The sequence below is a fragment of the Taudactylus pleione genome, unplaced genomic scaffold (genome assembly GCF_031769625.1).
Source record: "Taudactylus pleione unplaced genomic scaffold, aTauple2 ptg000706l, whole genome shotgun sequence".
In the NCBI taxonomy this organism is placed as follows: Eukaryota; Metazoa; Chordata; class Amphibia; order Anura; family Myobatrachidae; genus Taudactylus; species Taudactylus pleione.
In genome coordinates, this window is record NW_028285108.1 from 370,135 (window position 1) to 384,776 (window position 14,642).

At 40.4% G+C, this 14,642-nt stretch overlaps 1 long non-coding RNA gene across 1 annotated transcript; it reads left to right on the forward strand.

The window, feature by feature from the left end:
• The first annotated feature begins 6,903 nt into the window (after window positions 1-6,903).
• Window positions 6,904-12,877, forward strand: LOC148477609 (uncharacterized). The gene is made up of 3 exons (XR_015872493.1): window positions 6,904-9,377; window positions 9,662-9,754; window positions 11,889-12,877. It is a non-coding gene; the product is annotated as an uncharacterized LOC148477609 (long non-coding RNA).
• Window positions 12,878-14,642: the final 1,765 nt, after the last annotated feature.

The following is a 14,642-nucleotide window of genomic DNA, read 5'->3' on the forward strand; positions in this document are numbered from 1 at the left end:
CCAGAGGATTAAGGCAAGACTCTGAGTGGAGGGGGCACCTGGCTGAGTGTTTTCCCTGAAGGAGAACACAGGCTAGGATTGTCTCCTCTCCAGACTAAGCTACGTTACCGACAGGACAATGGACAGATCCTTGGGAGAGGTGGACAGCCGTTTACCTAGTCAATTGTGACAGCAAAGTCCGGAGTCTATATTTTTCCTATTTTCCCCTTCATTCCATACTCCCAGGTCTCTAACTTACCCGCACAGGTACCTTTTTGTCACCACCAGTGTGAAGACCTTATGCATGCCAACGGCAAGTTATGTGACTATTAATTAAAACTAGCATCTTGTTACAGGATATTAATCCAATTTAGAAACTTTTTTTTATCAATAGGGGAGTGTGGGACGCCATACCTCTCAAGACTGTTATATTCTTTTTCTTTTTTGTTTAAAGTGATTAGTACATTTTTTGTAGGCACATAGTTTATGCCATACACCTTAATGTACTATATACGGTTTTTGTTATACTGATATTCCCTTTTTTATTTATCTGATATCTTATACCAGTAAAGAATTATTACTATTAATATTGTTCCATCTTTTCATTTTTTTATGGCACATTACAATATTTGAGTCAGACGTGGGATAAAATTAATATATAACATTCATTAATACCTATTAATGTCAGGCACAACTCATCAAATCACTATATTTTGTTTATGTTCTGGAAAGGATTTGGGTATCCTTTGATTGAGTTGCTGCCCAAACACCAAGTAAGCGCAGGGTTTAACAACGTATAAAATCAGCAGAGCCGTAACTAGACTTTTTGGTTCCCTGTGCCAGAAAGAGCATTGGCAGCCCCCTCATTTTTCAAAGGGACATAATGCCCCCAAAAAAGGGCCATGGCTTCATGGGGAAGGGCCATGGAAGAGATAGGAGAGGCCAGGAGATGCTGGGGATGAAATAAGAGGAAGCTACAAGTGAAAATGATAATAACAGAAATTTGACAGGCCCAAACAGTGCCCCCTGACCTGTGGTGCCCTGTGCGATGGCACCTGCCGCACTACCCTAGCTACGGTCCTGGTAATCAGTGCATCACTGTAGCATTACCCCAACTCCCCCGTCATTCATATGTCTCCACTAAAGCAGAACCACCTACCAGTGGCAATGGACCGCCCATAGTGTCAGAACCCCTAATGTAGTGTGCAGCAAAGCATGTCTCAGGGGGGGACTGATCATGTATCCCCCTGCTGCAGGTGATCTCTGCAATGGCTTCCGTTCCCCTCTTTGCACATTTCGATATTACAGCAATCTGTGGTGCTAAATGGGCATGTGATGTGGATAATCACAGACATCATAGCTGGGGGGCGGACCAGCAAGAACTGAATAATAGTGGATAGAAGAGTAGGAGGGCACAGTCGCATGTGATGTGTCAGTGAAAGTCCGTCTGGCTGCCTATCCTATGTGACCATACCAGTTTTTTAGTTAAACAAAGTGTTAACCCTGGTTGGGAGAAATACCCCCCTCCCACCCTTCCAGGTTCCCAGACAAATGTCCCTCTCTTGGGCGGCTCTAGGGCTGAGTGTGCGCAATAAAGTGATGACTTCATCACTCTCCGGCCATCATAGAGGTAACACTGGGGAAAAGAAGGAGGATGTGTAATACAAGAAAGTGGCTTCCGCTCTTCAGCACACTGATGGCAACTGTCGAAACCGGATAATTGGGTAAGACAGAATCTGTTTGCAATCTAGAAAACCTGAAAGACGCCATCTTGCGAATGGCAGCAAGACTCCATTTTAGAAAAAGAAAGCTTACACAGCGCCATCTTGCCAAAAATACATAATACCAACACACAGCGCCATATTGCTAAAAAGTCGCAATTTAGCTATTCAGCACGCAAAGTTGCTAAAAAAGTAACACGAACAGCTTTTTAATAATCTTCCCCAACACATACCGACAGTTTTCAGCACACATAAAAATGACTTCCCAACATGATAAAATCTCACAGCACTATTTTGTAAAAAAAATAGATAGCCTTCCCTCAAACGCATGCAGACAGTGTTTAACACATAAACACTAACTTAACACGACACAATATACCGTGGTGCTATGAGCATTTTTACATAAGAATATATGAGCTGTGGCAATTGTAATGTAGCCTAGCTATGGAGCTACACAATTGAGTCCATCCCCACAACCAAAACAAGCAGAATAAAGAGTGGGGCTCTGACTGCACTGCTGGGAGCCTCCACCCTGTATGAGAACTAAATTCACTGTATAAACACATTTTGCAATTGCAGTTTAAAAACATCAGAAAAATGCTTGTGTGTGTATATATATATATATATATATATATATATATATATGTGTGTGTGTGTATATATATATATATATATATATATATATATATATATATATATATATATATATATATATATATATATATATATATAATGTGTGCATGTGGCTCATCATGCATGGACTTACGTGTATAATATCACACACAGACTTGTATTTGAAAAGTAGCAAAATTCCCTGCAACTCATAAACACAATGTTAAACAGAACACAGTCAGTGTTAGAGTTTTATTAATGGTATAATTAGAACACAGCGCTAATTAGCGACATCTTGTGGTTTTAGAAGATATAGGCAGGTTTTGTCTTAGAGGTTCTAGGCAGGTGAATCTTAGAGGTTTATAGGCAGGAAGGTACTAAAGGTTTATTTACGATTCAACACTACATGGGCCGAATTCAATTCAGTGTGATGTTGAACAGCCGCGGGAGGGAGCTCCCATAGCTATTCAATTCAACATGCTGTTCGCCTGGTCTGGAAGCAGGTAAGTCTGAGAATGCTGGTTCTCACGACTTAACCTGGGTATTAAGGCGCAGTAACCGCCATTCTCCAACTAAAATGCCGGGCGTGCCCGGCACTCTTATCGGATATCCCCAGTGGGTACGAGTAGAAATCCTTTAGCCGCCCAAACAGCGCGGTGTGTTGAAAAGCTTCGAGAGCTCCCTCCAGCAGCTATTCAACATCGCATTGAATTGAATTCTGCCCATGAGTTGAGGTGTGCCCAAGGATGTGTGATAAATTATAGAGGATGTGTGATGAATTGCATGCACTTAGTGAAAGGTAGTTGGTAATTTAAGCTGCTAGAAAATAGTAGAGTGCATCATATTTTGATGCACAGTACATACCCTCTTCAGCACCGCATCCATAGGTGTTGCTTTACAATTATTACCCTGGTACCCACAGCCCTGGGGTACTAGGAAGGAATCAATGCTATTCAGCACTGGGCCTCTTAATTCCAGGTAGGAGGATAGCACGTTCGTTTGATAGTGCAGGCCTATGGAGAGTGGTAGATCATGGGGTTTCTTTAACTTTTTTTTAGCATCAATGTACTGGCAGCTATCCCACCAGCCACAGGCACCTCTATTGTTCTGCATTTGTTTGGGTCATGTTTGACGATGACTCCTGAACTCAGTGCTTAGTATGACTGGAAAAATCAGGTTGGTGTCTTTTGATGACTTCTATTTCTATTACAGATGGCAATTAGAATCTCAATGGAAAATCACCAGTTTTCAGGTTGGGGTTGGATTCTATTCCAATAAGTTGTAGCTTATTCATAATCTTTGAAGTGAACAACAGCTAGTTGTTAGGATCTGAGGTATGTCATTTAATTTATCTCTTACTCCTAAACTAGGGCAACTAACACTTGGCTGCTTATGTGGGCGTAAAGGTTGCTAATATAGCAATGTTTATTATACATGTCCATGTCCTGCTTTGTATTGTAAGTCACTGGTTACTTATTTGTTCATGTACTTTGTAAGGCGCTGCGGAACACTTGTGGCGCCATATAAATAAATGATGATAATGGTAATAATAATAATGGTTTAAGGTGATTTACACCAACAGAGTCCAGCAACAGTCTTGAAGGCTGGAATCCTTGGCTGGATGTGGCCTTTGGGCCGTGTAGCAGCCTTTAGACTGAGTAGCAGTCTCTGAGCTGAGCAGCAGCCTTGACGGCTGGAAAACTTAGCTAGATGTGGCTTTTAGGCCATGTTGCAGCCTTTGGGCTGAGTAGCAGTCTCTGGGCTCTGTAGCAGCCTTGAGGGCTGGTAAGCTTGGCTAGATGCGGCCTTTTGGCTGTGTTGCAGCTTTTGGGCTGAGCAGTAGCCTCTGGGCTGTGTAGCAGCCTTGGGGGCCGGTAAGCTTGGCTAGATGTGGCAGATAAGTACTAGTGTCACTAGAAAGGAACAGGCGTTGGTACACAGGATTGTGTACTCAGGAAACAATAATGTGGCCTGTGCCACCTGGTTGACACAAGCAGCTGATGCTGGAGTGCGGCCTGTGCTGCCGAGTTGACACAAGCAGCGTACGCTAGAGTGCGGCCTGTGCCTCCGAGTTGACACAAGCAGCGTACGCAAAACTGAGCACCCTTGGAGACAGTTGTGCAGCCTGTGCTTCCGAGTTGACACAAGCAGCGTACCCTAGTGCCACCGGGTTGACACAAGCAGCGTACGCAGGACTGCACACTTTTGGACACAGTGCTGTCCATACCGCCTGGATGACACAAACGACAGATGGTATGCGAACTGTGCCGCCTGGATGACACAAATGGCAGATAGATTGTATGCGAACTGTGCTGCCTTGATGATACAAATGGCATTATAACAATCTTAGACAGGAAAACTTGAGCTCAACTGGATAACAGGAGACAATGCCAGAAACGGAAACAAGAAAACTCTTAACACCGGCATCAGAGCAGCGTTCGCATCAGGAGGAAATAGATGCCGGAGCCAATATTATGGATCCCGAAATGATGGACAGGTGGCAGGAGGAGCTTCAGCAAATGCTCGCCCGGCGTTCGCCTCGCCCTGCATTCGCAATGCGGTGGCTTGTGACACTAGTATATTTTATACTGAGACCATTAATCAGGTGTGTGCTGATGGCAAAACTGGATAGTGAGTCAGCTTTTTGACTTTTAACAGTACACCCACAAAGCATGCACTTGGTTGCCGATATGAGCACATATGGTTTATTTGGAGGCTTTGAGTACCTTTTTGTAGGATGGGTCATACGTGAAAAAACTGGTTAATAATATGGGGTCATCCACTATTTCTGTGATTTGTTATGCATATGCCAGGGGATTCTAATTATTGTGAAGTTGTAGTGCCCAGCAAGTCAGTCAGCTTTTCACAGATATAAAACACTGCATAGTAGAGCTGTGTGGATCGGTTCTCCAGAAATCCAAATACACGTGAATTTTGTGAATCCAGACAGATGCAAGTCGTGGAACTGAGGGCCTGATTCAGAGCCGGACGCTCTGACCAGAACGCTCGCTCTGAATCATTGCCCTCCTACCTAAAAATGGAGCGGCCTCCTGGCCGCTCGCATAGCTGTGGGTGACCACCCACAGCATATGCGAGCGGCCAAAAAGATGGTCGCGATGGTCAAGACCATCGCGACCATCGGGCTTGCGACGAGACCCTGCGGTAGGGTCTCGGTGACCGCAAGCCCTGGAGTGATTGTGGCTCTATCAGAGCCAAAATCACTCCCACTGACATCACTAGTGATGTCAGTGGGGCCGGACCCAGACGGTAGGCGTTCCCATGGGAATGCCTCCGTCTGGCAGTCACGCCCCTGGCACGCCCACCAAAGGGGGCGTGCTGTCAGTCACCATCGACAGCACGCCCCCTTTGGTGCGAGACCCGGAGTGATAGCTTGGCTGTCGATGTCCGGGTCTCGCGCATGCGCACGATGTAGCTCCCTCCATCATGCGCATTGGGGTAACATCGACCCGCCTGCAAGCGTCCTGCGCTCGCGAGCAGGTCTGAATGACCCCCAGAGCTCCTGAGGAGAATAGGATAGGAAATCTGAGTTGCAGTTCTGATCTTTTCGCTGATAAAACAGGAATATGTGAACGTACATATTCATTCAGCATCTCACGAAAATATATGCATGATTATTTTACTTTATTTTCCTGCACTGCAATTTAGAGTATATAGAAATGATTGAGAATATATATATATAGTAGTTGTGCGAGTTGCAGAAGGCCGCATTTGTCTAATGGCCTCAGGCCTAGATAAGGCCTTCCCTTATCTCTCTAAAGTAAGCAAGTGTGTGTCTCATGCAGCAGCCATCTTGTTTGATATTTTAGCTAAAAGCATGTTAAATTATGTATTACAAAGTATGTAGAGATTACTGTTTTATTTCTCTGAAAGTGTGATTAACTGCAGAGATATGTAGGTTAAACTACTATATATATATATATATATATATATATATATATATATTTGTCTTAACAATAAGAATTATGGGTTTAAAATGTATCAGTTTTAACATGTGTAGGATAGCTGGCAGCAAGTTTCAGTTACATAAACAAATGAGTTAATTCAAGATAGCATTTGTCTGCAATAAGCAGAAATGAAGGCTAAATGGGCGATTATGTTAGAATTCTACATGGGAGCAAAAAGATAACACGGAATAGTGTCAATATTAAGCTAAAGCACAGATGACCAATGAGGGCCTAGCACGTACAAATATTAATTAAATTAATTGTACTAATTGGATTAACTGGAGGTACAGACAAAATTAGAGTATAAAACTCACCAGAGAAAGAGGGAGGGGGGGGCAGTCGTTGAAAAGAGGAGAGAGCATAGGACGAGGTTCGGGGGTGCCGTTGCCGTTATGTATGTATGAAATATTGGCTGACTGCTATCCTGCTATTCTCTACTGGGTGTCACAAATTTATTTTACAAGTATTCCCTACTGCTGTTGGTATAATTTATGTTTATGTTGTAAGTCTGCATTGGCAAACTATATGTATGATTAAGCGGTCTTTAAGTAAAAGCATTGTCATTTATTTTAGAATCTGTATTTGTGTGAATAATTTCATTACTCTTTATAACAAGTAAGGTTTGTAAGTAATCCAGAACTATTGCGTTATCAATCATGGAGGCCATAAGATAGCAGTGTATGTAACATGGGAGAAAGTTGTGTGCATGTGTGTATGTTTGACTGACCTTCACGGCAGTAGTGTCGCAAGAATCCTACCCGAGTATCGCTTCTGGCTGCCGTTTGGAGTTGGGATTAGAATAGGGTGCTCTGGCACTAGTGAATAACACACACTATAAGGCCATAGATAGCAGTGTATGTAACATTTATGAGTGATCCATCAAAATAAGGTTGCACATACTTTCTCTCACCTTTCCTCCTTCCCCTTTCTTTCCTTTGATGTAGACCCCTGATTGGGTGGTCAAGGTAGATGTGTTTTTAGTTGTTTGTATTTTGCTGTGTTAGCTTTAGCAGACAGTTTGATTAACATAGATCAGTTTCTGCTGATATTTTATGATATATGTAAACTTGAGGTGTTTATTCCTGAATTTTAAATATTGTTTAAGATTTGTTTTGTGTCAGATAAATGTTTAGATTTTTTTGTTATTAAGTAATTATTTAGGGGTTGGGGTGATAGGCATTGGTGACATAGGTTTTTTTGGACTTTCTTTATTATCTTTTATGAAAGGTGTGTAGAGAGGCATGATTCTGGTTATGTGAGTTGCAGGGGCAATATCATAGACAAAGGGAGAAGTCCACGTGGCTAGTGTGAAATTAATCTGCAGATATCTGATAATAGAATAATATTGATGTGAAGGTGCTGATCTGATAACGAAGGACAGATACCACAGGGTAGGTTTTTAGTTACAGGTGGTGTGAAGGTGCTGATCTGATAACAAAGGACAGATACCACATGGTAGGTTATTAGTTACAGGTGGTGTGAATGTGTTAATCTAATAACGAAGGACAGGTGATACAGGGAAGGTGTTAATCTGATAACAAAGACAGATAGCATGGGTAGGTTTTTTGGGTTTTTTTATTTTGACACACATGTCACAATTTGTTTTTTTTTAAAAAAAGGTTAATCCCAGTTGGTTTTTTAAGTGGAAACACTGTCTAAGTATATGTATGGGATTGAAGTGAATTTTATGTAAGTGCTATAGAAGGTATGAGCAAGTGATTTGAATATGCAGAGGTAGTTGACTGTAGCCTGCAATAAAGCTACAGAGTGTGAAGCACCAGGATGGTAATGGTTGTTTGAATGAAGGTGAAGGAATTGGTTTGGTGAAACGGTTAATGATACACAGGTAGGTTACCACAAATTGTATTGTATCCCACTAACAAACTTATACTTGCAATGAGAAACATTAATTCTTTCCAAGTGTAAAGCTTCTTTGAGACTGGAAAGAGTGTTCCTATTTCAAGGTCAGTAGATTGGCTGGTGGGAAAAAAAAGGAGTTTTATTTTTGCAGCAGAAAAAAAAGTCTCTTGTATATGGCATCAAGTGGGTTGCCAAGAGTTAAGGGGTTAACCAAATCATTTAATAAATAAATGTTTAGAGTTTGGCAGTAGAGGATTGGGAATGAGGTTAGCGCAATGCGGGATCTAGGGAAAAAGAAATGCATATGTGATTAGGAATGATAAGTATGTATGCAATTATGAAAGACTTGTATGATGATGAGAGTGTGAAATTTGTTTCTAAATGATGTGAATATGTCCAAAATGGTCACCAGAACCACCAAAACCTTTCCCAATGTCTGGCACACTTAATCTGTCTGTTTTAAGAAGCATTTAAAGCAACAATTATTTCATCCAAATTGGCCAAAAATAGAGTCAAACAATTGTAATCTCTCACAGTGTGGCAACAAGAAACTACACAATAACACCTACAGTGCAGGATGGCAGTCAGCCAACGGCACCCCCTGCCCTCACAGCTCTTTCCTCCCCTCCTGCCCTCTGTCCCCAAACCCTCTTACCTCCTTCCTATAGAAATGTTGTTTACTTCTCCTGTTTTGTTTTTTTATTTTGTTTTATTCAAGATTTGTACCTCAGAGACTGCTGTCTCTGATGATGACAATGCTAATGTAACGCCTAAGTTTACTCCTTTATTTATGCTTGCTTTTCCTAATCAACAATACCAAGATTTGTACCTCACAGACTATTGTCTCTGATGACGCTGATTTAATGTCTAAGCTTACTGTTATAGTTATGCCTGCTTATTCTAATCAACAATTTGTTTATGACCATTCCCCAGAAGTGAACTGTTAAATCTGATTCAGCTGATTCAATTGATGATTATTACTGATGTCCATGTCCTTCCTGCAACTAATCTCACTATCATCAGCAGGTTCAGTGTGTCCTGGATACCTTGCATTTACCTAACCATTTATTGTTTGAGTACTTCAGTTTCCTGAGGAAGATACCTAGATGTTGTCACAGGAATCTGTCATCATGTACAGCATCGTTCACAGCAATGAAATTGTGCAGGAATTTATGCCCAGATATACAGTAGTATCCCATGTGTCGTTGAAGGTGACAGAAGTACACATTTTACAGGGAAGGTATTACAAGCAATGTGTCAATATATAGATATAACAAGAAAAATTGAATGTGTAAACACTAACATTAAGTACAAAATTATCTAAGATGGGTTTGGACTGCCATGAGTTGGCTGGAGGCTTTACCTCTGGTTTTGTATAGCATTTGCACCACTCCAACGCAGCAACTTAACCTGTCCACTTATGAGCTACTTTTTGGAAAATTCTGCCCATCCTCATTGTAAGTCCAGCAACAGACTTGTCACTGTCATATAATTTAACTACGGACTGTTATACAATTCTCACAGCTTCTGAAGACTTTGCAAGAAATGCAAGGAAAGCTTATGAAGAGCCTCCCAGAGGGACCTTGTCATGGAGTCCAGCCTGGAGACTATGTAATGGTGAGAAATTTCTTATGTTCTGGTTGTCTCATAGATCAATGGCAGGGCCCATTTGAGGTCCTGCTAACACCCTCAATGTGGCTGAAAAGGACAATTGGATTTACGCATCTCACTGCAAGAAGGTTTCCAACCTGGTGGTGAAGTCAGTTGCAGCAAGAGAAGACGCAGATAAAGACATTGACTGTAACTTAAATCTAACGAACTTATTTGATGATAGGCCTGATCAGAGCCACAGTTCAGACCAAGATAAGGTCCACAGAATCGGGGACATTCTTAGTGGTATTCTGCGGATTGTGGGCAAAGAAAAAGAAAGATGGCTATTGGTGATCAAGTCTCTGTGTATCCATTGATTGAGGCAGTTATTTTTGTTTCATTTTTAATTTTTTAAATTTTTCTAGTGAATGAGGGCTGTCAAGGACTGGTGGCTGACGATGTGGAAGGTTATCGTAGGGGTACTGCCGGAGTCATAATGGTGGACTCCACTCCTGTTTTGAATCCCATGGTCATAAGGGATAGGGTATTAATCATATTAAGCGCTATTAAAGATGCACACACTCATTTTACTACTGATACGCCCAGGTATAGGTACGGATTAGAGGAAGGTCAGAAGACCGATGTGAAAAATTCTTAATAGCCCGTATGTAAAAATAATTAGAAGGTTTGAAAAAGAAATATATAAAAGTAACAAAATGCAGGTAAATAAGGTATCATACTGGGAATGTAGATAAGATACATCTGGTGAAGTATCGGAAAAGAAGAGCCATTACAGTGAGGAAAAGGTGTGGAAGTTTGCCTCACAATTCCAAAATGTATACAGTATGTGAATATTGTGGTTTAAACCAGAGAAGAGGTTGCAATGGTGCAAAGATAGCACCTCTATACAAACTGACACTTCTTCCCTGGACACTTACAATGAGCTCATAGGAAGAACAATAAGGTTGATTGTTGGGTATGTAGTCACCATGTCATTCAGGGAATGTTGTGTTAATGTCTATCTCATTGCACTCAAACACTTCACTCACTATGTGGAACACACACTTGAACCTAATAATGTTACAGGTTCCCTACGTTTAAAAAAAATAAGGTATCCAAGGTATGACCAGAACATCATGTGTATTAATAAAATGGTATAGGAGCTGAGGGTACTTATTTGGAAACTAGTGTTTGTAACACAATCTTACAAAGAAGACCTTTCAGAATTAAACTTGTTTGGGGGATCTTTTAGAGATCATTATATACACAAAACCTAATAATGAATAATGTGTGAGTGCATTAATAAACTGTGTAATGACAGAAGGAATGTAGGGGTACAATAAAATATACAGTCATCATATTGCAGAATGTGACAAGCAAGAAGAAAGCTTGGATGAAAAGAGTGCCCGTTGTAATGTTCCGTATGATGCTTTTTCAAACACATTGTCTAATAGACCATGACACTACCACATGGGTTATATTATGTGTGTGGACATAGGGCTTATAAATGGTTACTAGTGAATTCTTTTGGAATGGGTCTTATAAGAACATTGCTACCTGCTGCAGTGGTAATACAATAGAAAAATCTAAAAGAACATAAAATAATTACTGTGTAAAAACGATAAAAAAATACAGATACAAATGGTATATGAAAAGTACAAGCACCTCTTTACACTGTCCCAAGGTTACAAGGTTGGTTTGGGATTTGGTAACACAATAACATTTGGTACATGGAGAATAACTGCAAATCAAAGAATGATACAGGAATTAAGAGAATTAATAAACAATATCATGGACATTGTGGTAAGAGAGCTTCAAGCAATAAAACACTGAATTAATGCAGCACAGATTATTCTACAGCTGCAACTTCATGATACTGTGTTAGTTTGCAAAAAGTATATGGGTTAAAGTGTTATACATACATCACAAATTCTTCTGATGCAGAAGAAAAAATAAAATAAAGATTGAATGAAGTTACTCAGGTTAAAAATGAATTTGCTGAACAAATAAACGTGATGGTGTTATTCCCAACATCAGGTTCACCTGATGAACCCTAGTACCTGGTTCGCATGGATCGGAAATTGGTTGGTCAATGTTATGCACACATTGGGAAGTTTAATATTTTTTGTTATAATAATGTTGTTTATTTTATATATTTTAGTGAAATGCATTAAGAAGAAATCAGACAATGCAATTTATGAGAGATATGAACTTTCTTCGGAGTTATGTTCAGAATATTCAGAGGATGGAACTGATAAAACAGGAATACGTGGACGTACATATTCATTCAGCATCTCACATGATTATGTCACTTTATTTTCCTGCACTGTAATTTAGAGTATATAGAAATGATTGAGAATATATATATTAGTTGTATGAATGCAGAAGGCCATATTTGTCGAATGGCCTCAGGCCTAGAGAGGATAAGGCCTTCCCTTTTCTCTCTAAAGTACGTAAGTGTGTGTCTGATGCAGCAGCCATCTTGTTTGATATTTTAGATAAAAGCATGTTATATGATGTACTAAAAAGTATGTAGAGATTAGTGTTTTATTTCTCTGCAGGTGTGATTAACTGCAGAGATATGTAGGTTAAACTACTTTTTATATATATATATATATATTGTCTTAACAATAAGAATTATGGGTTTAAAATGTATCAGTTTTAACATGTGCAGAATAGCTGACAGCAAGTTTCAGTTACATAAACAAATAAGTTAATTCAAGATAGCATTTGTCTGCAATAAGCAGAAATAAAGGCTAAATGGGCGATCATGTCAGAATTCTACATGGGAACAAAAAGATAACACAGAATAATGTCAATATTATGGCTAAAGCGCAGATGACCAATGAGGGCCTAGCACGTACAAATATTAATTAAATTAATTGTACTAATTGGATTAACTGGAGGTACAGACAAAATTAGAGTATAAAACTCACCAGAGAAAGAGGGGGGGGGCAGTCGGAGAAAAGAGGAGAGAGCACAGGACGAGGTTCAGGGGTGCCGTTATGTATGTATGAAATATTGGCTGACTGCTATCCTGCTATTCTTTACTGGGTGTCACAAATTTATTTTACAAGTATTCCCTACTGCTGTTGGTATAACTTATGTTTTTTGTTGTAAGTCTGCATTGGCAAAATTATATGTATGATTAAGCTGTCTTTAAGTAAAAGCATTGTCATTTATTTTAGAATCTGTATTTATGTGGAATTATTTCATTACTCTTTAGAACAATTAAGGTTTGTAAGTAATCCAGAACTATCGCGTTATCAGGTCATCCACTATTTCTGTGATTTGTTATGCATATGCCAGGGGATTCTATTTATTGTGAAATTGTAGTTCCCAGCAAATCAGTCAGCTTTTCACAGATATAAAACACTGCATAGTAAAGCTGTGCAGATCGGTTCTCCAGAAATCCAAATCCACCCGAATTTTGTGAATCCAGACAGATGCAAGTCGTGGATCTGATCTACAGAGGAGATCTGGATAAATCTGAGTTGCAGTTCTGATCTTTTCGCAGTTCGGATATCAGATTTTAAATTCTTATATCGGATTTTGGATTGTATAAATTATATGAGTTTACCTGCTTTTAAAAAAAATGTATACATTTTTTTTTATTTAAAACTCAGTTTCAAAACCAAAACACAGAGGGTGGTTTTGCAATACCAAAACATGAAGACGAATCAAGGGAATCGGTATGAATGACCGCCGGTTCAAATACCGACAGTGGATGCCCGATGGAGGAGATCCCGACAAGGAAAGAATTTAACCTAACCCTCTCCCTCCCTAGCCCTAAACTACCCCCTAGTGCCTAACCCTAATCCCCCCTGTAAGTGCCTAAACCTAACCCCGCCTTCCCCGCAGTCTAAACCTAAGTCTCACGGGGGGTGCCTAACCTTAACCTCCCCCCGGGGGTGCCTAACCCTAACAACCCCCCGGGGGTGCCTAACCCTAACCCACCCTTCCCCTAGCCTAACTAACCTCCCAGGGGAGGTGCCTAACCCTAAGTCCCCCCAGGAGCCCTAAAATCTAACCCTCCCCCCCCGCATGGCTGTCCGCGCCCGGCTTACCTTAGTTCGATATGCCGGGCGTCGGGCTCCCGGCATAGGGATAATGACAGGCGTCGGGATTTCGATGCCTGTCATTAGGCATCGATTAGTCATTAGACAGCCTGTCGGGATTAGACAGTCGGGAAGCCGGCGGTCAGCATTGCGACCGTCGGCTTCCTGACTGCATCCCGAATTAAGATCCAAAACAAACATGGGGGTCAGCGCACATCTCTACTACATAGTGTTGACAGCACATGAATAAATGAATGGATTTAAGGAATACATATTTACAGGGATTGGGGCAAAATGATTTGTCTGAAGCAATTGCAGTCTTTATTAAAGAAGCTCCATTTTGTCAACAGAATTATATCTATAGGCGAAAGTTTTGTAGGAACTTAGCAATAGCTTCCAGGTGAGTACTATAAGCAAAACATTTCACTCACCTAAAGGCCCCCATACATCAGAGATTGATTGCAGCAATTGTGCAATTCTGCAATCGATTGAAAAAGGGAAAGATTTTTATACACAATCGATTGCAGAATTGCCACAATCGATTGAAAAAGGGAAAGATTTTTATATACAATCGATTGCAAATTGAATTATTGCTGCAATCAATCTCTGATGTATGGGGGCCTTAAGAGTTTAAGTAAGATTTAATACTGAATAGGCCCCTGTGTGAGACAATTTTATTGGAATGTAATGGCAAATCCCTCTGTCTAAAGCAGAACTTCTGAAATTCATCTGAGCGCAAATCCAGCAGGTACATTAGTTTTTGGTGCATGTGGAAGAATGGCTAGATGCTTGGTGAGTATGAATTATAAAAATTTGGACTTCATTTAGTCTTTTACAAATGTACCTTCAATAATTTT